The sequence below is a fragment of the Psammomys obesus genome, unplaced genomic scaffold, assembly GCF_907164565.1.
Source record: "Psammomys obesus unplaced genomic scaffold, mPsaObe1.curated_primary_1811, whole genome shotgun sequence".
In the NCBI taxonomy this organism is placed as follows: Eukaryota; Metazoa; Chordata; class Mammalia; order Rodentia; family Muridae; genus Psammomys; species Psammomys obesus.
Window position 1 is genome coordinate 6,612,956 of NW_026586383.1, and position 24,189 is coordinate 6,637,144.

At 42.3% G+C, this 24,189-nt stretch overlaps 1 protein-coding gene across 1 annotated transcript in view; it reads right to left on the reverse strand.

The window, feature by feature from the left end:
• Nucleotides 1-23,293, reverse strand: part of Rbms3 (RNA binding motif single stranded interacting protein 3) — a 934,572-nt gene extending 911,279 nt beyond the window's left edge. The window contains exon 1 of the mRNA XM_055601682.1: nt 23,237-23,293. The gene's annotated coding sequence lies outside the window, so the exon portion shown is untranslated. The remainder of the gene's footprint in view (nt 1-23,236) is intronic.
• Nucleotides 23,294-24,189: the final 896 nt, after the last annotated feature.

The following is a 24,189-nucleotide window of genomic DNA, read 5'->3' on the forward strand; positions in this document are numbered from 1 at the left end:
CACTAGGCCTCTTCCCTGCTGTTGTATCTGTTATGATGCCTGCCTGCATGGGTGGCTGACTTAATTCACCAAGATTCCATGACACTCTCCTGACTTCTAGGCCTCTGCCCTGCTGTTGTGTCTGTTATGATGCCTGCCTGCATGGGTGGCTAACTCAATTTGCCAAGATTCCATGATGCTGTCCTGAGTTTGTTACCTAAGGGCTGTAAATTCTAATGGCCTATAGTTATCTAATACTACTCAACTCAGAACTCCTCAAGTGGATACATTTTGTTGATGTCTGCATTCCAGTCTCCTGGAACACCAAATGGCATGCAACACCAACAACAAAAAGAATGTATTCATGAAGATACAATGACTTTCAAAAATGTAAATACAAGTAGTTTGTCATTTAAACCACATTTCCTCTAGAAAATAAATTCATGCAACAGTGTAACGAGCATCCTTGGATCTGACACAATGCTCCAATAAGGGAGAAGGCAGAGCTAAGAAGAATTTGTCAGAGGAAGAGATACCTTAACAATTCAAAATTAAAAGGATATCAAATAACACCCCTCATCTCTGGAAGTGGGCACCAGTTGACTCAGAGTTGTAACTACACAGAAATAGGAAAAATACACTTTCATGGGAGAAGGCACACTGTGAGGAGAGGAGCCTGGAGGAATAAAAACAGGAGTGAAATAGGAAAGGGTGAGAAGCACTGCAGTTTACAGAAGGGTAGAGATATAAAAATTCCATGGATTTGTCAATAGTTAACTTAAAAAGTCATTCCTTGATCCTAGAAAAGAAGCCAAATGAGAAACAGCTTGATTTAGGCTAATCCAGGCATAATAGAAGGACTTAGAATAGACAAGATCATGCAAGCAAGATGGAACTTCCCTCTAAGAAAAATTGATGAGCTCTACATTCAATTACAACAGATCGATTTCAATCATGTTAGCAGGTTCCCATTAATAAAGCATTAAGTATTTATTAAATATTTCATCTATGTTATAATTTTCAGAGCAGAAAACCAGGCCACAATTACGAATGATTTTTGCCCAGGGTCATCAAACAAATCCATTGGCAAAATTGAGGCACAAATTTAGGTTCTGGAACCCTACGTTACTTGCTCATTGCACAGTGTCACCCTCATAAGATAAAATAGAAATGGGGAAATTAAAGAAATACATGGTGAATAAAAGTTACTTAATTTTCTTTAAAAAAAAAAAAAACCTACTCATGGAGTGTGCACTGCTTAATTTTCTTCATTTTGGCACAAACTAGAATCATCTTGGCGGAGGAAACTTCAGTTAAGGACTTGCCTCCAACAGATTGGTTTTTGGGCAAGTCTGTGAAGCTTTTAACTGATTAATGATTGATAGGGGCGGGCCTGTCCCACTCCACTGTAAGTTGTGCTACCCCCCTGACAGGTACTTGGGGTGGTATAAGAGAGCAAGCTGAGAAGGCAGAAAGCCATGAGGCACAAGCCAAGTAGGCAACATTCCTTCATGGCCTCAACTTAAGTTCCTACCCTGGCTTTTCTTTATGATGGGCTAAAAGCTATGAGCCACAGATTATCTTTCTTCCTCCAAGTCTGAGTGGTCAGTGCTTTAACACAGCAAGAGAGACATCAACTAGAATAGATCTGTGCCTACATTTTTGTGGAAACACTCTTTCCACAGAAGCTTCTAGTGCAGACAGTTTTTTCTCACACAGCGACATTTGATAGTGGGCCTGGTTCTTCAGAAAGTCCACAACGATAAGGGAAATGAAGCAGTGGATGACTCTGCTACCTAAATGCATACTGAATGACTTTTCTGTGCAGGGTTGAAAAGTGAACTTCTGCCTTTTTGGCAGACAAAACTTAAGGACAGGAAGAGGTGCAATGGCAGGAAAGGAAGGCAGCACCCAGAAAACCAGGGATAAGGCTAGACTGGTGCTTCTTGCTACCTCACAGCCTTAGTTGACTGAGGGATTCTGCACAGTCTGCACTTTGAAATGAATACATATGAATGGTGATTTTGCATCTTCATTTGTGTTTCAGAATAAGATACAAATTAGTTAAATGAACTTACAGAAATTAGATACCAACAAAATAAACAAGGTAATGATTTGGGAGCACTGAGAACAAATATGAGTTCTGGAAACCAGAAAGCTAGACAGTCTTTAAAAGGGAATAATTTACACATGAACTGTAGTGAATATTCTTTAGTTAAGTCTAGATGGAGGCTGTTCCACAGTATGGAAGGAGAATTTCCATATGCAATAGTTAACACCGTCAATTTGATGGTCTCCAGCACTGCCAAATAGCGGGCCTCCAAACACCTGTGTGAGTGACAGTCTACACTGGGTTAGTCTGGCTGTGCTTGTGCGGGGTAATCCCGATGAAGGTAATCAAAGCAGGAAGACTCACCCTAAAAGTCAACAGCATCGCTTTCTGGACCCACGAAGAAAGAGAAAGTCACCTGAATGACAAGCATTCATCTCCCTGCATCCTGACATCAGATGACACTGGATGAGTACCATGTGACCAGTGCTTGAAGCCCCTCCCACCATGATCCACCTGCTATGATGGACATTACCCCTGAACTGGGAGCCCAAATAAACCCTTCTTTCTTTCCTTAAGTTGCTGTTCTCGGGTGCTTTATCACAGCTCAGGAAAGCTACTAAGATGCCAGCTGCAATGCGTTGGGTTAAATTTCACAACTTAACTTGTACAGCAACAATGATTGACAGTGATATATGTGACAAAACTCTTAAAGTAAGAATAAAGCATGTTTACTACAGACTTTAAGAAGGAAAGAACACTATTTGAAAGCCTTGGTTTGATGCAGCATTCTGTGACTGTCTCCTCAACCCACAGGAAGCTGAGGCAGCTACTCCATCAGCTGCAGGACCTTGAACTTAAATATTCTCAGCCTCCATTTTCTTGTCTCTAAAGGGAAAAAAAATCAAAACATGTATTTTGATATTTACAAAAAAGACCACAAGAGTTGCTGGATCCAAAATTCTAAGCACGAATCCCTGTACTCAGGATTAGTGACACAGGGGAAGAGGTTCTCCAGTCATTCTTGACACCCCTACTCCCTCCTCTGCTCAGCCATTCCTCCTCTGAACCAACCAGTCATCTTTGGCCAACAACACCTCCTTGCAGGCCCGTGAGCACAATCAGCCTGGTTGTTGCCTGCTATTTGTTTTCTATCTAGAAAGTTCTTCTCTGGGTCTTCGTATGATTCACCTTCTTCCAGGCGTGAGGTCAATTTCTTCTCACGTACAAGTCTTCCTCTCCTGATGCTTGCTAGAGCTTCCTTCTACCTGCTACTCACTTGGAATCCATTACTTTCTTCTGTTTGTTTTCAGGATTTCCCATTACCACCACTCTTATCCATGTATCTGTTTGAACAGCCATCTGGCTACACCAAAACAGTACCTCCATACCAGTAGGAGCCCTGACTGTCTGGTCTGATAGAGGGACCTCATGGATAGTGATTGGCTTTGTGATTGTGGACCTTGTATCTCTTTTACTGCCTTTCCCAGCATCCTTTGCAGTCAGCACAACCACATGCTGAGTGCATGTGCAATGTAGTAGCTGTGATGTGCACTACTTCAAAGCTAGATTCACAGAGACCTTTTCACTGGTGCCCTCTGTTCCCCTCTCCTGTTTGCAAATGGGAGGAAAGGGTCCTTGGAGTAGACACATGATGAGACCAGCATCTGACTCATTATTCCGAAAACATTAAACATTCCAAACACAAAGTCAATGCCACAAGGGTAATAAATAAGGCTTTCTTTTTTCCTTCCTTCCTTCCTTCTCTGTTTTTCTTCTTCCTCCTCCTCTTCCTCTTTTAGATAGCCTATGAGTTTTGGGAACATGTTTGTTCCAGCAATGGCCAAACTTAATGTTCATTCCAAGATGTAGAAAACTTCCTCGTGTGTTGCAGGTCCAAAATTAATATGAAATTGGGATGCGTTAAGTAGCAGAACAGTCTCATTGGTGGTGTTTTGTGTCACAGTGTATCAAGTCTTTGAGGCTAAATTATAGCCCCCAAAGCCTGTCAAAGAAGAAAGTATCAGGATGCAATAAAGTTCATTAGAGGATGCTCAGAGTCCTCCAAGGTGTGCATGGTACTTGAGAATCAAGAACTTGCTCTTCTGGGTTTTAGAATTTTAGTGAATATTAATATGAACAAAGAAATCAAAGGGATTTTTGTGCATAGCATTCCCCATTCCCAGCACTGACATTTCTTGTTTGGGTTCATAAAGGGAATATGAAGGACTCATAAAACTCTAAATGAATTGTGCCATAAATGTTAATGACCATGGATAGCAGTGTTGAGTACCACTCCAAGGCGATGCTACTGCAAGGTAAATCTCCGAATGCTACCTTAGCGTGACGGTAGGGTCGACATCAGGGCTCAGAATGCAGCGACTAAACAGCCCCTACCCCACCTTCAGGCTGGGCTGCTGCAATCTTACATGAGTCAGCAGAAGGCTCAGCCATCCAAAGCTATTTCTTTAAACAACAGAGGTCTCCAAACCTGAAAGAGACTGCTTTACAAAACTGTAATTGCTCTCTCACCTCTCTCTGTGTCTGTTTCTACCTCTCATTTTCTATCTCTGCCTTTCTCTCTCTCTCTCTCTCTCTCTCTCTCTCTCTCTCTCTCTCTCTCTCTGTGTGTGTGTGTGTGTGTGTGTGTATCCCATGTCTTTCTCTCTGCCCAGGTGGGCATGTCTGCATGTTCATGTGAAGGCCAGCAGACAACCTTGGATATCTTTAATGAGGAGCTGTTACATGACTTTTTTGTTTTGTTTTTTAGACTGGCTGGACCTCACTAAGTAGTCTTCTCTGACCAGCCTGTTGTAGTAAATAACAAAAGAATGTGGGGCTATATATTATTGATAATAATAATTATCAATATAATTATTGATTATTATCATGACAGTATTATCTAACCCGCCATCACAAATAACAAAACACAGAAACCTGTTAGATTTATAATTGCCTTACTTACCTTGGGCCGGGCAGATATTTCACTTACACTGTCTCAATAACCTCATCATCTATCTCCTAGCCCCCAACCAATGCCATTTACCTTAATCCTCCTCAATTGTACTACCTTTCATCCATAATCCCATGGTACTTGCTTGTATTCTTCCTCTGGGACTTTTCATGCCATTATTGGAGGCCTTTCTCTCAGGCCACATGGTTTTTTTTTTTTTTTTCTCCACAGTAACCCCTCGTGGTTTCTTCCTTCCTCCTCTCTCCCTTTCGTTTTTTCCCCATGATTCTCTCTTGAACTCAAAAGCCTAGGAACTTTAGCCACACCTACCCCATTCTGTCCTGCCCAGGTATAGGCCATTTAATGAATCAATCAAGTATAAAGTTTTAGGCAGGTTTACACAACAAGGATAGATGTATTTGGCAGGCAGTAACCAGATCTTGAAGGCCAGTAATTAGCATCAGACCAACCTCTAGCACCAGCCAATAAGCCCTGGGATCCTTCTGCATCTGCCTAGGAGGATAAGCATGTTCTATCGTGTCTTTTGTGTGTGTGTGTGTGTGTGGTTTCTGGTGAAACAACTCAGGTCTTCATGCTTACAATACAACCCCTTTGCAGTTGATTTCTGCAGTTCCGGTGCTATGCACTTTAATGAATAAATTCCAAAGTCATCCTTATTAGACTTTGAAATGTCTCTTGCTAAGTAATCTAGAAGATCCTGTGGATGTCACTGTACTCACCCTAGGCCTCAATTATAAACACAATTCAGGGAAGTTCAGGGCCTCATTGTCTCAATTTAAGAAGCAGCAGCAGGTTGTATGTATCTATGGTCTATGTTATAATATATGCCAAACATCAAGGGAGCAAACAGTTGGCTAACTAAAAGAGCATTTTAGTTCGGTGGTTTTAAATAGATATGCTTAGGCTTGTACCAGATTCTTTCAAGAAGGCTCATTACTTGGGGGGGCGGGTAGGAACCCAGAGCTCTGAGAACTCTCCTCTGAGACTCCCTTCGGCAGGCATCCAGGCCAGTCAGAGCCCTGTATTTTTTTTTTTTTAATACACCATATCATGGAGATGGGGAAAAAGACAGCAAACCATCAGTGTTTGAATCTGTATGAAATATTGTACAATTACATTACCAGGAAACTTGAGGTACTCATGCATTCTCTATAAAGTACTCCCATGACCTGAACTCTGCAATTTTCTATTTTATTTATACTGTTGTAACCTTCTGTCATTCATAAAACTTATTGCATTGACAAGACATTAGAAACTTGAATCTTTGAAACACATTTAAAATATTTACATTAATAAATTTCTAAGTATTCCATTACATTTTATTTAATCTGACATCTATTGACTTATATTTTTCAGAAATATATAGTAGGTCAGGTAAGAAAACATTGGTGAAAGTATGTTTTTTTTCTTTTAATTTTTATTAATTATACTTTATTCACTTTGTATCCCCCTGTAAGCCCCTCCCTCTTCGCCTCCCAGTCGCATCCTCCCTCCCCCTTCTCCATGCATGCCCCTCCCCAAGTCCACTAATAGAGAAGGTCTTCCTCTTCTTCCTTCTGATCCTAGTCTATCAGGTCTCATCAGGAGTGGCTGCATTGTCTTCCTCCATGGCCTGGTAAGGCTGCTCACCACTCAGGGGGAGGTGATCAAAGAGCAAGCCAATCAGTTCATGTCAGAGACAGTCCCTGTTCCCATTACGATGGAACCCACTTGGACTCTGAACTGTCATGGGCTATGTCTGTGCAGGGGTTCTAGGTTATCTCCATCAATGTTCCTTGGCTGGAGTATCAGTCTCAGAAAAGACCCCTGTGCCCAGATTTTTTGGTTCTGTTGCTCTCCTTGTGGAGCTCCTGTCCTCTCCAGATCTTACTATCTCCCCCTTCTTTCATAAGATTCCTTGCACTCTGCCCAAAGTCTCAGCATCTGCTTTGATACCCTACAGGGTAGAGGCTTTCAGAGGCCCTCTGTGGCAGTCTCTTGTCCTGTTCCCTGTTTTCTCCTTCTTCTGATGTCTATCCTCTTTGCCTTTCTGAATGGGGATGAAAGTATGTTTTTTTTTTTAAATAATATTTTAAAACACACAAGTTAAAAGATGTCAAGTTACAAATCTTTAACAAATTTAAAAAAACCCATTTGTTTATTAGCATGGTTACATTTGTAATTTTTTTTAAAGGCAAGGTGTAAATAGTTTCAAAACTGCCAATTTTCAAATGGCATGAACTTAATTCTAGTGCTTTTATAATGAAAATGCAGTGTTAGAAAGGAGCAAACCTCTCTCTCTCACTCTGCTTTCTAGTAGCAACCTGCCTTCATCAAGGGTCACAAACAAACCATCATTACAAAGATAAAGGTCAGTGGAAGACAAGAATGGCCCTCAGGCAGGGAAGATACAAATATTTCTTCATAAAATCGTATTACTTTTTAAAGGTTTATTTATTTACTCATTTAAGTTTTATTTAGTTATTTGATGGTACCAGATCTCATTATAGGTAGTTGTGAGCCACCATGTATTTGCTGGGAATTGAACTCAGGACCTCTGGAAGAGCAGCCAGTGCTGTATAACCTCTGAGCCATCTCTCCGGCGATCGTATTATTTTTATGCCCAAATTCAGAGGGAGATATATATTAGGGTTTTTTGTTTTGTTCTGTTTTAGCAAGGAAAGTATATTTATGTCTATTGCTGAGTGAAAGAAAGCATGCAATGGTAGATAGGTCTGTGAAGGAAAGATTCTTCTGTCCATCAGTAAGAGAAATGCAAATTAAAATAATAAACTAGTGGGGCAGGAGAGATGATTCAGTTTTGGGAGTAATTGTTGCTCTTGCAGAGAATCTCTCCAGGTTTGGTTCCTAGCACCCTCGCGGCAGCTCACGGCTGTTTTAAGGCTGCTTCCAGGGATCCAATACCCTCTTTTGGCCTCAACAGGTATTGTGTGTCCATGATGCACATCCATGCGGGCCAAACACTCCTTCACATAAAAACAAGTAGGCAGCAAGCAGACAATGTTATAGTATATTTACCCAAAGTAGCAAACGTGGAATTGAGTGATGGAGTAGGCTAAAGTAGGCCTGAGTAATGAGGCATGTCCGGTGTATACTGGGGCTGATTCAGTTCTCCAGGCTATACTGGTGTCCATTCAGCCCCCCAGGAGAAGAGTTCATGAAAGATTGACAGGTTGGCTCAAGAATAAATGGTTGCTTTTCAAGTGTGAGGACCAGAGCTTGAATCCTTAGCACCCACATAAAAGCTCAACAGACCTGGTGGGTAGCTAGTAATCCCAACGTCACAGAGGTGGAAACAGGGGCCTCTGGACCAATCCAGCTAGCTAGTGAGTTCTAGGCACAAGCGAGACACAGACTCAATGTATAAGGTAGCAAAGCTGTCAATGAGGAAGACTGTCAATGCCAACCTCAAGCCTCCAAATACGTGCGCACACATATGCACATTTGCTTTCACACACATATGCAACCATACATAGGTGTACATACACATATGAACACATATGTACACACCTATACACACAAGATTAAATCTGAGGATAGCACCACTCAGAGCAGTTCCACTTTTCCAGAAAAATCCTAAGGAAACTCTCTGAAATGGGTAGGGGTATGAATACACACACACACACACACACACACACACACACACACACCTCCTAACACGTATATAGGCATTGTGCATATACACATATAAACATAATAATAATCATGTAAACAAATAATAATCACTGTAAAAGAAAAAGATGATTGATACTGTATCAATGGGCCCAAATAAAAGGAATAATTAACCATTTCAATATAAAACCATATATAAGATACCCTGTACTCTGCCCAAAGTTTGGCTATAAGTCTCAGCATCTGCTTTGATACCCTGCAGGGTAGAGCCTTTCAGAGGCCCTCAGTGCTAGGCTCCTGTCCTGTTCTGTATTTTCTCCCTCTTCTAATGTCCATCCTCTTTGCCTTTCTGAATTGGGATTGAGCATCTTAGCTAGAGTCCTCCTTCTTGATTAGTTTCTTTAGGTGTACAGATTTTAGTATGTTTATCCTATATTATAGATCTAATATCCACTTATGAGTGAGTATATACCCTGTGTGTCTTTCTGCTTTGGGAATACCTCACTCAGGATGATCTTTTCCAGTTCTCACCATTTGCCTGCAAATTTCATGATTTCCTTGTTTTTTATTGCTGAGGAAGGGGGAGATAGTAAGATCTGGAGAGGACAGGAGCTCCACAAGGAGAGCAACAGAACCAAAAAATCTGGGCACAGGGGTCTTTTCTGAGACTGATACTCCAGCCAAGGAACATTGATGGAGATAACCTAGAACCCCTGCACAGACAAAGCCCATGACAGTTCAGAGGCCAAGTGGGTTCCATCATAATGGGAACAGGGACTGTCTCTGACATGAACTGATTGGCTTGCTCTTTGATCACCTCCCCCTGAGTGGTGAGCAGCCTTACCAGGCCATGGAGGAAGACAATGCAGCCACTCCTGATAGGAAGGAAAGGAAGACCCTCCCCTATGAGTAGGGAGGGGTATGGGTGGAGAAGGGAAAGAGAGGGTGGGATAGGGAGGGGAGGAAGGAGGGCACTACAGGGGGATAAAAAGTGAATAAACTATAATTAATAAAAAATAAAACCACATATAATAAAACCATAGTATCATAGTTTATGTCAAAGTCAACCCTAACCCTTCCCTCCCTCTTTCCTCCTTACTTTCGGAGGCAGGGTCTCATGTAGCCTATTTGGCCTTCATCTAGCTGAGGAAATATCTTGAATTTGTGATCCTCTTGCCTCCCTCTTCTGGAGCTGTGATGACAGGGGTGTGATACTCCAGCATGTCCATGGAGCTAAAGATGGCACCCAAGGACAGGTACATGATAGGAGCACATACTATACACTGAGCTCTTGCCCCCACCTTTTTCATGGGGATCTACCAGGAACAGCACTTTTCCCCCAAAACAGATTCCTCAGTGTGGTGGGCCTGTGTAGAATCTGAAATCTTCAAGGATCTGAGGGAATGTGGCATGGTTGCTCTCCACAAACCTTAAAAGTAGCTCCATTGATGAGTGGGTCAGGAGGCAAGACTCTACAATACGCCTCCCCAACCATCCTATCCCTCTATGTCGCCCCTCACATTCTTAGTTCCAAAATCAAGGACGAACACTAAAGGTGAATTATCATGGAAACTTAGGATTTGTTGGGATCTTTACTCTGACTGTCCACAAGCAGAACAAGGGAGAACAGAGACAAACACACAGGCTTTGTAATAACAGGGACTCTCCAGGCCACACAAACTCCTTGCCTGTTTTCATACAGAGCAGTGAGTTGGAGGCTTAGCCGCTGAAAGCATCTGGAGCAGAAGCTTGAGGTCAACCCTGGGGACCAGAAGAACAACTCAAAATTCATTCTCTGCTCTTTCCACACACACACTGTGGCATATACTTTCCTGCATCCCCCCCTCCCCAGACATGTCATGCGTGAAATACACAACAGTGATAAAATAAAAATAAATAAGATAAGGATTGATTAATCTCGGGTATCTTTTACAATCATTACTCATCAAAGTACACACCACAAATCTGGGCACAGATGCACACATCTGTAAATCCAACACTCCAGAATGGATGACGGGAGAACTGCAAGTTCAAAGCCAGTTTGCGCTCCTTGGCTGACCTAGACTGCCCAGTGAGACACAGTCTGAAACCCTACACACAGGCAGGAAATGGTGTTTGCCTCATGCACGTCTGGTCTGTCCAAATATCATTATGGGATCGTCTTGTGTGGGTCTTGTGCAGGTGACCCCAGAAGGCGCATCTCACAACACTCCAGCCTCGCTCTTCTCTTCTTTCCCCCAAGGTCAAGCCAATCCAAGTCCTGCCATAGATGGTGCAGATGCTCTCCTAGCCTGGATAGAGGAGCTGTTGGCAGTGGGTGTTTGCTGGGGGAGAACAGGTATAGCCACTGGTAGGTTTCCCATGCGCTACTGGCTGACCTCACACCCATGCACACATGGATGGCACCAACAGGACTCAGTGAGCTATTAAAAAAAAAGTCATGAAGTTGGAAGACAGGGTAGGTCAGGGAGTGTATGGCGGAACTGGAAGAGAAATGAGGATATATGTGATTGTCTAAAATTGTCAAAACTAAAGAAAACATTTTATTTGAAAAAATATTTATAAACAATAATCACCTATTTATATGAGGTAACTATGTAAATGACAAAGGTTCATCATCCCAGTGAGTCCCAAGGACCATCCACATCCTCGGTGTGAGGCCTATAAGCACACACCTGGGTTTTTTATGACATGAGTCCTGGGGATTGAACACAGGTCCTCAGGCTTGCCCTCAAATATGTTTTATGTCTCAAATTGCATACTGGATGAGAGGCCTGACACATTTCCTCCCTGCTCCATCCTGCTGTGGGTATTGACTATCTCTTTGTCCATCCTGTATGTCAGCCTGCCCATAAGTTCCTGAGCGATTGTCCCAGTTCCCAAATACTGAGCATGCTCAATATTATCTGTGGGTTCTCACCAGCCCTCTCCAAGTCCTGCCCACAAGTAAAACAAAAGCAACATTGAATCAAGATTTAAATGTATATCTAATTTTAAAATAATTATGAATTATTTTTAAGGAGTATATATTATATATCCATAATAAAAATATGTGAAAAGACAAACAACTGTCCTTCATGGCCAAGGGGAAAAAAGTTGAAATTTCCAACTTAATTTTAGTGTGTATTTGAAAAGTTTCAATGTCCCAAAAGAAATTGCATTAGCTTTATGACTGAAGGGGCAAGGGAAGCCTTAATAGGTCTTCACATATGAGCGATCACAAAGCCTCATCAAGGAGCTGAGCTGAGGAGATGACGTCATCCAGGTTCACTGCCTGCGACTGCTGCAAAGCTTGGTCTCAGGAGAGCACACTCAAAGTACCTCCACAGGAGTGATTGACAATATGTGCCTTTCCTCAAGAGGGGGAGCAGGGTCTGATCAGCGCCATGGCATGCTTAAGAATCATGCAAAAGGGAATGATCAGAGTGCAAGCACATGTAGCCACATTCCCTTCAAATCCTCATTTCAACATGGCTATGTCTGTGGTGACACCCTCAGAGATCACAGGGAACTGATAACGGCCTCTATGATGTCCCAGCATCTAGCACAGAAGGGATGATGAGCCAGAACCCTTCTCTGTCCTAGTGCTGCCCTTTCCTTTCATCTTCGGATTCTTCTCATGTACTGGATTCCTTGTTATAAAGATAATTTAATCTTATCTCCACTGTCATCACGAATCTTAACAAGATTCTAAGCAGTCATCTAAAAATCATAGAAAATGGTGCATTTCTATATGGTTGATAACTTCAGATTGTCCTATTTAGTGGGCTGCTTGCTTAGTTTAATCAATTTCAAGTTGTGTATGTATGCGGTATGTGTATGTTTGTGTGGCATGTGTGTATGTGTGTGTTATGGGTGTATGTGTTTGTATGTATGTGTGTGGGTATGCAGGTGTGGTATATGATGTGTATGTGTGTTGTGTGTGGTATGTGCATGTGTGTGTGTGTGTGGAGGGTAACGTGTGCTGCAGTGAACATGTGGAGATCATAGGACTACTTGAAAGAGTTACTTCTTTTATCTACCATGTGGGTCCCCAGGATTAAACTAAACTCATGAGGCTCCATGACACACACCATCACTCAGTGAGCTAGCCATTCAGCCCAATTTTAAGATTAATTTTAAAACCATGGCATTTATTATCCCCTTTATATAACATGTGAGTGCCGCATACCTGTAAGCCTAAGACTTGAAAGACAGAGGCCAGAGGGTCAGGAGTTAAAGTCTTCCTTGGCTGTGTAGCCAGCGTGGGGCCAGCCTGGGTAATAGTTAAGACCCTGCCTCAAAAGACTAGCAAACCAACCAACTATTTAACTAACTAGCTAGTAACAAGTAATTGCTCAACTAGTTAATTAATCATCCAACCAGCCAAACATAGCAGTGGAAACACCTGGATTTCAGACTAGGGGAGAACAATCTCAGAGAAAGGATGCTCCAAGTGGTGCTTTCTGTGAGTCTGTGAACTTCTTTGATGACCTGAGTTATAACTGGTTTCTGTATATTTCAATGTAGCGTCTATCCACAGTGACTTACGAGGAATGATCCTGTGCCGGGCAGCCTTATGTCATCTCACTGAGTTTGCAGAGGGACCTCATGAAGGAAGCTGCCTGCTCCCAGTTTTAGAAAGGAAGAACCTGACTTTGAGACATCCACTGACTCTGCTTGTGTCACACAGTATCTACCCTCTACCTGCTGCCCTTCCAAGTCAATTCTGAAGTTCCCACAGAGGGAGAGTGCAGCCCCATCTCCAGTGTCTCAAAGGCTCACTCACATGTATCCCTGGGGAAGCATTTCAGATCCATCAAGCATCCGTTTCTCTCCACGTACTCTCTCCAGCAGCTTCTATGAAACATGAACATATGGACCACTTGTGTTATGCTCCACTTGTTTTCTCTTCCTGCCTCCTCCATCCTTGCTCTTACCAGGTATGCTGCCAGGAATACAGCATATACCCAATATACGCATTTTGCATGGAGACATAGCCTTATTCAAGGTTGAAAGGAACTAAAGGGTCATGGCTGGGACTCATCCGCTCTAGGGAGGCTCTGTGAATCCACGGAACTGTGAAAGCATAGGCTGGAAGCAAACACACTTTGGCAAAGCAAGTCTTAGCCCCTGAAGGATTATGCAAAAGAAGGGGAAGATCTTAAGATAGGAACACTGGATACCTTCTCCTTGAGCCCTGTACAAATATGAATCAGCAAGTAACCCATATGGCCAAATATCGCAGCTGATGCACGCTTAGTTTTAAATATTGTGATATAAACAGGAATTAGGTTTTAGTGATTCCTAAAATTGTTCCCTGTGCTGCTCACAGTGTTATAGGCCTGTGATCCCAGCACTTTCAGCAGGTGGAGACAGGAGGATTGCTGATGACGGAAATGGGGGACAAAGCGATGTGGGTAGGATTTCAGATGCAAACAGGTATCCCATTCTGTTGGGGACTGCAGAATAGCTTGCCCCTTCACATTGATGTCAAGAGTTTTAAAGCATTTTGCCCTTGCCCTAATACTTTTCGGAGTGATGAACTTATGGATGGTTGGCTAAAGATGGTTGATGAAGAACATTTCAAGGAAGTGACGCTTGAGTGTTAGTGGCTACTTTTAGTCAGATTTACAGTGATAATCGGGAAGAAAAGGTGGTAGAGCTGAAACAGTTGAAAAATTAATACCCTTCAAGGACAATTAGGCTGTTAACAATTAGCACCGCAAAAAAGAGACCACGTGATTTAAAGTGAGATAACAAGTTTTTTAGGGGATTGAAAGGGGAACTCAATGGATAAGAACATTTGCTGCTTTTCCAGAGGATCTAGGTTCAATTTCTAGCACTCATATGGCTGTCCGAAAGGATTTGTAACTCCAGTTCCAGGGGATTAGATGCCCTCTCCTGGACTCAGTGGACACATATACAAAACACACAAAATGAATAAACAAACAAATAAATGAATGAATACATACATATACGTATATATGTATACGTATACATATACACATGTATATGTATATGTATATGTATATGTATATATGATGTGTTGAGGGGATTTAAAAAATCTGCAAACCCCTAAAATTACAGTATTTCCAGGGAAAAACCATCTCAAGATAGTGCCAGAACTTCCTAAAGATTCGTTTTTCTGAGTTCAGCCAAGAAAGCTCTCTAAAGCTGTTGTGTCCATGGTCCAAGGAAGCCTGGGTAAGAGTATAGCATACACTAATGCAAAACCTGAAATTATCACAGTAATGATAGCTCAGAAGGTAGGCAGAATGAATTAGATAGAGAGTCATGTCAGCTTCCGCTGAGATTTCAAAGGAAAGTCTGTGTAGTCCAGGAAAGAGGCTATGCTTGTCTGTCTAGTGTAGTGGGAGTTTTGGTTTCTTTAAAAACCTGGTTATGTTACGTGAACATGTTTTTGTTTCAGTCAGCAGCAGACTATTTGCCTCCTGCGGGCTCTGAGAGGGGCATGATCTTTGCCAGCAGCAGATAGTTTGATTCTGAGGACTCTGAGAGGGAACAAATGCCAGAGTCCAGAGAGGGACGGGGACTCTGAGGAAGAAGGTGGCTGTTGCCCGCCCTGCTACTCCTGGCTGCTGCTCTTGCAGTTTGATGAAGAAAAGCTGGAGATATTCTGACTATCAAGACTGGACTTTCCCCAAGGAACCTGATGCCTGTAACAGCAGAAAGTTGCCTCAGAGACCTATGCCCCCTCTTCCCACCTGCTTTCTCTCCTACCTGGTGCTAGGGTGTTGGACGGGATAAGGATTGGAAGGGAGGTAGAAGTGTAAGAAACCCAGATAAAACATACATGTCTACAGTCTTAGCATTTAGACATGCTGCTTTGGTAATATAGCTATGAACAGTTAGTGAAACTAATCAACGCACCAAGGAGAGAAATAAAGGAGAATACAAATGGAAGAAGCCTCTGGAATTAAAGGAGAAATACCCACAAACCCAAGGCTTGAGCCATAGCAGTTTATGAAGGAGATAAGAGGGCTTTTATTTAATGGTACAATAGAAGAAAACATTTTAAACTTAGATACGGGATATTAATATTTAGGAGATCAAGGTTCCCTACAAGAGCAAATCTAAGCAATGCTACACCAAGACAAATTCTTAGCAACAGTCAAGAACGAAAAAAAGAGTATACTAAAACTCAAAGTCAAGGAGCAGACTACATACAAGAGCGTCCTAAGAAGGCGAGCAGCGTGTTTCTTAGCAGAGTCTACACAAGTTGGGGGACAACTGAACTATATAGACAAATTATTAGCAGAAAACCCATGCAAACTGAGAATGCTACAGCTAGCAAGCACTAAGTACTTTGCAGGCAAGTTGTAACTGAAGAAGAAGTTGTGAGGGAGAAGCTGACAGTGAGGGAGAAGCTGTAAGTGAGGGAGAAGCTGTGAGGGAGCAGCTGACAGTGAGGGAGGAGCTGTAACTGGAGAATGATATTAATACCAGGACTGCTGTGTATGAAAAAAGTTTTCCAAGTTAAACAGAAATTTTAAAATATAAAACTTACTAGTAAAAGTATGTACACAGTCAAATTCAAAATTACAGTGTAAAAACCGTGCTTGAATCATGTTTCTTTACTACGAAGGTTAGACAACACAGCTATTGGGGCTGGAGGGAGCTCAGTGGTTACAATCACTTACTGCTCTTTGACAGGACCAGAGCTCAGCTTGCAATCACCTGTAAAGCTCCATGAGATTCCATACCCTCTTTTGGTTTCTGTGAGCACTGCACACACACACACACACACACACACACACACACACACACACACGAACAAATGCAGAAATACAAAACAAAATAAATGGAAAAATAAAAACACCAGAAGGTGAAACTATTAACAATAGTACTAGTAAAAAATAATGTGTTAAGTGATTCGTTATATAAATGTGTAAATTGTTTTGTCAACAATTTTTAATAATGAGGTAAGAAAAGAGTGGAGAGATGTTTATTTTATCAACCAAATTTGCGTCATTATAAATTTAAAATTGCCTATTAGAACTATAAGCCACCCCTCCCTGTGTGTGTATGTTTGCGCTCGTGTGCATGATGCTCACGTGGCACGCACAAAGCAAAAACCTGAGGTTGATGCATAAATATAACATGTAAGACATCAAAGGGTACCACTATGCTTTTGATCGTGCGATACAAACGCTTGGGAGTGGATCACAGCTGAAGAATGGAATTAGCTGACAGCTTTTGCACTCATGTTTGAGGCCTCAAGAGCTAACTTAACAGAGTGCTGCTTGGAGAGCCTGCTGGCGGTCTCTCCAGATGGCTTGGGCTCCCTCCAATACCGTGAAAGGATCCAAAAGACGAAGGTCGTGACAGGAGCTCAGAAAGTAAGCTTTTCAGGAGAACCACCGGCAATAGGCAACCGAGGGACCTGTGCACCAAGTCTACCAGACTCTGAGTCCCAAGGATCAGGAAGTTCTCAGAAGACATTTAGGGCCACTTCTTGGTTGGGCAGCATCACAGTGTAGGGGAAGCCTGTGGAGAGGATGATGCTCTTACTGCATCTCGACAAATATTAACATTCTCCCTACCCCTATATCCAGCTTCCTCAGAAGGACAGCTCCTATGCAATCATATTTCTTAAAACACCACTAGTTGGTCTTTCGAATACCAGAAACAAAACATCCTACTTACACCTAAGGAAGGATCTTATCCCACCTGTGTTAGGACCAGCTCTAGATACTTAGTTGTGGAGAAGATCTTGATGGAAGAACAACGATGCCTTTACTACAGAATTCTAGAAGGGAGATGCCACCTGTTTAATCTCTTGGTCTCTGGAGAAGCTGGGCAGGGCTGGAGGAAGCCCTGATGTGAGAGCAGAAATTTAGGAGAAATGATCATTGGGTATTCTAGAAGGATCTTGAAAATGATATTGTATGCCCTCTCTCAATGTTCAGGTTCTCATTGTAATAAGTTTAAATCACCACAGAAAGAAATGTAGGATACAAGTTGGACAACTTTCTTCTTCCCCCACACAGAGATACACACAGGCACTGAACTGTGAAGACAGAAAGCCCCATGGTTTCCAGAGCCTGATTAAGCCTTACCCAAGGCATTCACTTTGCTGCTGCTCTCCTGGGGCAATTTTAAATCCTGAGGAGGTGGACCCCAGGAGGATTTATGTGCAAGAAATGTGGGTTTGTTTTTGGTTTGTTTTTGTTGTTTGTTTGGTAAAGAGCTATAATAAGGAGATTATGCAATATATCTTCTAAACCTAAATATTTCTGAAGGAAAAGAGACACTATTAATAACTATATGAGAAAACAGGAATATTTTAAAGATTGCGTTAGAGGGGTTCTTATGTAGATAACTACCATCCACCTGCCTCAATTTAGAATATAAAAAGTGGGTTTCAGAAAAAAAAAATCCAACTCCTATTTATGAGCTTCCATAATTCAGAAACACTATAGCAATGGTTCTCAACCGTTTTAATGCTGTAAGCTTTTAATTCAGTTTCTCATGTTGTAGGGACCCCCAACCATAAAATTATGTCATTGCTATTTCATAACTGTAACTTTCTAATTACGAATCACAATGTAGATATTTGATATGATCTGATATGTGACCCCAGGGGGTCCTGACTCACCTGTTGAGAGTGGCTGTGCTAAAGGGTGGCCACACCCACACGTCACCTCAGAATTCTATGTTCTGGCTTCCTTCCAGTAGCTGTAATTTAAAACACCCTGACACAAAGCTCCACAGGGAAGCAAAGGTTTGTTTGGCTAATGCCTCCAGTTACAATACATCTTTGAGGAGAAGTTGAGGCAGAAACCAAGCCAAAGCAGCTGGTCACATGACATGACATTCGGTCAACAGCAGAGTAAAACAAATGTACCCAGGTTCCCTTGCTCTCTGCAGCTGAGCACACAACTGGCCTTCTATTCTCATATGGTTCAGGGCCCAGGCCATGAAAGGAGGCTGCCCGCATCCAAGGATGGTCAACTAACAACCATGACAATCCTCCCACAGGCCATTCAGATCCAGGCAATCCCTGATCCAGGTTCTCTTCCTCGGTGATTGTACACTGTGTCCAGCACATTTAAGACTAACTGGCAATCTTCTTTCATGATCGTCTTCAGTGAAATACCTACAGATTCCAGGAAAAACATCAGAACTGACAAATGTCTCAGAGGTCAGCCTTTCAGTGACTGGATACTGTGACTATGACAGGCTGAATAAACCAAGATGTCCTTGGTCTGGTCCTTAGACCCAGTGACAAACTTCTCTTCTCTAAGACAAAAGGAATTTTGTGAACTGAGTAAATCAGGAACCTGTTTAGGGAGACTCTCCTGGATTATTCAGGTGGTCCCTCAAAAGTCACTAGAAGCATCCTTATGTGGAAAGTGGAGAGATCAGATCCCAGACAGAGCCAAGGTGAAGATGAGAGAAGGAGGTTTGAAGATGCCATCACAGATGGCCAGGAGCAACAGGCACTGGGGATGTATCAGCATAACTAGAAAAGCAAGAAGCCCTTTTGCTAGAGCCTCTCGAAGGTCCTTCAGAGAGTGTTTCCCTACCGACTCAGTTTCGGCTCAGTGAGAATTATTCTTGACGCTGGCCTTCAGAACTATTTGAGAATGAGGATGCAGTAATTTGAGCCCCCGTATTTGTGGTAGTTTGTTTCATCAGTCATGGGAAAGTACCACAGTGAAAGGTTGAAGGGCTCAGAGAAAATACTTGCTCAGGCTGAAGCTAGTAAAACTCTGAGATGTAAATGACTTCATGTTGGTAAGTAGATGCTCGTGGAATACCAGGATTCCTTCCTAGCATGGAGACAGGCAGAAGAAAGTCTGTTGAATCATATGGGCTGAACACACACACACACACACACACACACACACACACACACACATCTTGTGGACTGACACTCCTGAAACCTCAGGAAATTAGGGAACTGGAAATATTTAATCAGCCTGGTGAGTTATATACAAGAGGAGAGTTTCATGAGGTAGGCAGAGCAACTGTCAGCCACTAACGGCCACTAAATTACATGACTCAAGAAAAGCTCTGAGAATCTGTAGACAAGATTCTAGTCTTGTGGTCTGAAACCACAAACCCTCCATGGTTCCTGGGCTGCATGGAAACTGGGGAATCTATTCTCATGTTTCTGCAGCCCCAAATATTTCTCTAGTATTTCAGCTTGCAAAATGAATCTCAGTGTGAATTACGAAATGGTTGATGTCTTCTAGCAGGGCCATCCTCTCAGAGTCACCCAGTGGTGAACCACTGGCTCACTTTCAGACGAAATAGTCCTGTTCAGAAACCAGCAGCAGAGCTCAGCACTGAGCTCAGTCAGAGTCAAGAGTTTAATGTCCTCTGATCAGGCTTGGGAAGACAATTTGAAAGAAAGTTTAAGTGTTGGATTAAAGAGAGAATGTCAAGTAAGCATTAGAGCCGATCCTGAGAGTGTCCTTGAACTTAGAAAGATAACACACAGGATTCTGTTATTTGTTTGCCTCCTGCCTCCCCTTACTCTCTGCGGTCAAACAAAAGGCAGCAGCAGTTGCTGGGTTTAAGACAACAGAAAGCACATGAACAACCTCTAGTTTGCCTAGTAGTTTAGAAGACAGAATAATGCTTATTTTCAACCCTACCCCCAGATGTAAAATTAAGAATTCTACAGATATGGATGTTCCTCTGAGGAGTCACGTGCACACTGAAATTAAACAATTAGAAGGAGCTAGATGCTGAATACAAACATGTCATTACTTTCAGGGGCAGATGAAGGCATGGAGATATTGTGAGAAAAGACAATGCAGGAAATAAGGTAAAAAAGAAAACCAGGGAAAGGGAGATAGTCTATGTTTGCATCAGGTTATAGTTATGTAACCTGGAGAAAATCCTTAATTTTTTGAATTTAATTATTCTAACCTTTAAAATGATGATGACAATGATAATAACTACCTCCTTGCATTATTTTGAAAAAAAAAAAGTATAAATGACATAGTACCAAACTTGGAAAATACTAAATGTGCAGTAAATATCAGCTATTTCAGATGACTTTAAAGTAAATAAGAACATGATAGAAATACTTTATTAAATTATGATTTGCCTTGTTTTGGTTTGAAAAGTGATGACTGAAGGGAAAAACTAAACAGACCCGGTAAACATGGAACTGGTTACTAAACAAATGTTTATCAGAATATATGTAATTCTTTTATTATCATGAGAGGTTGCTTATATTTTGAGCGTCAAGGGGATCAAGGGCTCAAGGAAACAGTCCTTGTCTTGCAGTGATGTGAGTTCACAGAATCCCTCATTTGACTCTGCTTCCTTCTCACTGTTCTCTCATTGACTCTGCTTCCTTCTCACTGTTCTCTCGACTCTGCTTCCTTCTCACTGTTCTCTCGTTGGCTCTGCTTCCTTCTCACTGTTCTCTCGTTGGCTCTGCTTCCTTCTCACTGTTCTCTCGTTGACTCTGCTTCCTTCTCACTGTTCTCTCATTTGACTCTGCTTCCTTCTCACTGTTCTCTCATTGACTCTGCTTCCTTCTCACTGTTCTCTCATTGACTCTGCTTCCTTCTCACTGTTCTCTCATTGACTCTGCTTCCTTCTCATTGTTCTCTCATTTGACTCTGCTTCATTCTCACTGTTCTCTCATTGGCTCTGCTTCCTTCTCACTGTTCTCCCAAGTGATCTGCAGCAACTTTTCCTCACCTAAACTGTTCTAACGGGCATTAGAGAAGGCTCATGGGTAACACACTGGAGTCCAAGTTCTGAGAGAAAGCAGGGTGACTAAGCCACAAGAGCAGTCTAGTAAGCAACACTCTCCATGGCCTGTGCGGCAGCTCCTGCCTCCTGGTTCCCATCCTGCCCCTGTCCTGACTTCCTTCCGTGATGGACTATGATGTAGGAGTGTAAGCCAAATACACCCTTTCCTCCCCAACTTGCTTTTGCTCATGGTGTCTCACCACAGCAATAGGAACCCTAACTAAGACACCATGACTCCCTGCTTTCTCTCTGACTTGACCTTCCTGCGACTCTTCTCTCTCTAGGCTCCTTTGTGTGAACTTTTTCCTGCTTGGGTTTCTCTTTATCCTGAGATGAGCACAGACACTGGGCCTTGTCATTCACTGGAGTCTGAAGAGGACTTAACTGACCACCTAATCTCAAAGTTCCGCCCACGCTTGTCCCCAACTCATCAACTTAGAGTCTGCATTGGGTTTAACACTGCTAAATATTTTTCTTGTTTACCTGCTTCTTTTTATCTTTATTTATAGGCTTATTTGTGTAAACACAAGTTTCCCCATTCCTTAGGAAGGGAGAACATAATAATAGTGAATAATTATAAATGAATAATAATACTGGATAATGTTTGACGAAAGAATAAGAATAGTTATTAAAGATCTTCTGAGATATTTAAAATGTCTAAAACTATCCTCAGGCATATATTCTTATTTATTTATTAGAGCATTCATTTATTAATATAGTTACTGATATGTAGTGGAGGATGTCCTTGAACTCCCAATCTTCCTGCCACCACATCCCAAGGGCTGCGATCACAGCTATGTACCACCATGCCTGCCGTACACAGTGCCGGGAACCACACCAGCACCTGCTGCCTCTCCAATCTAGGGCATAGATTGGTTGACATGCCCAACTGGATACCAGAAGTCTAACTACTGTGTCAAAAGTTCCTTGGAATTTAAATCAGACAGATATTTCCGCATTGCCTTTGCACAAAGTCATACTAACTCTCATTTTGAATAAATTTCCTGACTTCTTTTGAGTGTCTTTACAATACATCGCTTCAACTTAGATGCCCTACATAATGTATAGCTTAATAATCATTGTCATTAAAACCAGGTGGTAAAGGGCAGCAGTCTACAACCAAGAGTTGACTGACTGCAGATCTCACGTCTGTCAGGGTTGAACAGCTAAAGGAGAGGCGCTGAGCCATGCAAAGAACTATGCTCAGCTCTCTACCAATCAACACAGAAGTCCAACAGTCATCACAGTACAAAGTACAGTAACACAAAAGTCTTAGTTGACAGTGGTTGGATTAAGGCACATGAAAGACACAGTGGCAAAAAGAGGCATCTTATGCTAGCAGTTTCTCAGATTCCATGAGTTTGTTTTTCCATGGCTACATTTATTTCTCCCACCCTGTACATCACTTCTTATACCAACAACCCACGTTCTATGTAGTAGCAGCGGGAAAATACTTCTGTCCTTCACATCTGAACAAATAATCCAAAAGATCATGGAAGAAAGAGGGAGTGCCCAGAATCCTGCAACTCTCTCTCATCTTAACACTCCTTTTCTTCCTGAGCACAACAGTGACCAACTAGATTCATCAGCAGCAGCCAAGAGGAAACCAGAAGAATCAAACCAGAAATAGCCATGTATTCAACCCCTCAGCACACTGTTCTAAAACCATGGTAGTCTTGGAGTAATTACTCCAGCTTGGAGTAATTTTGAATAAAATATCAACTTTCTCCAGAGATTGCTCAAACATTTGCCATGTGAATGCTTAAGACAGCCCCACTCCTCACTTGTTTTACTCAAGAGCAGTAGGTTTTCAGGAAAACAGCCCATTTCACAGAAAGACCAATGTAAAATACAACCATGCAGAGCGTCCGAGGACAGAGAGCTGGGGTACTTACCACGGCGTGGCCGGTGCAGCAGGTGTAGCTGGCATGAGACTGGTAGTGCAAGCTCGCTCTCGGGAAGGAGTATGTGCTCCACACAGGCTGGCTGCTGCTCCATGGAGAACTGAAGCCAGGGCTCATGGTCACTCTCGACTTGCTGGTTTGATAGGCTCTCACTGTGGAGTTAGACTGTCGGGGAGAAAGAGATGTGTGGTAAACACAGCTCTGTGCACACCCAGCATCATGCATTCTTTCACAGAGTCATGCATTCTGCTGCAGCATCATGCATTCTACAGCATCACACATTCTCCTGTGCGAACAGGGAGAAGGCTCGGCGAACCATGGAAATGACTACTGGCCATGGAAGGAACATCAAATTCTCTTCTGATTGGGATCAAAGCATTTCCCCTTTATTACAGTTTTGCCTGGATCACCAAGCACATAGCCTCATTGACACTGATCTCATCAAAACCATTTTCCCCCTAGCTAAAACATGCATCTCCATCCTTTAGAAATGAGTGATCCTTTGGTGGGGATAGGAAAAATCCTACCTTCAGTTACATAAATGACCTTGCATATGGTGGTTACCTTGGAAGCTCACCATTAGTCTCATTCTCATGTGGTAAATAATAATTTTATTATGAGGATCAGACTGAAACACAGATCAGTGTCCAACTCTAAATGGCCTTCATATTCTATGGGTCTATTGCTCTCCTGGGGAGATACCTTCAGAAATCTGGGCACACTCCAGCAGTTCCATATTGTACCACCTCAAGCTAGCAACATGGTGCAGGGTTTGAAATAGACATTTATTCCCAACCTGCTCTGCCATGTCACTGAAAAAGGAAGAGTGGTAAAATGTTAATTTCCCAGATGTCAAGTAGATCTGGTTGATCACAAAGACACATAGGGTAGAATCGACTGAAGACAAGAGTCGCTTGTTATCTCCTTTGTTTTTAGATGGCCAC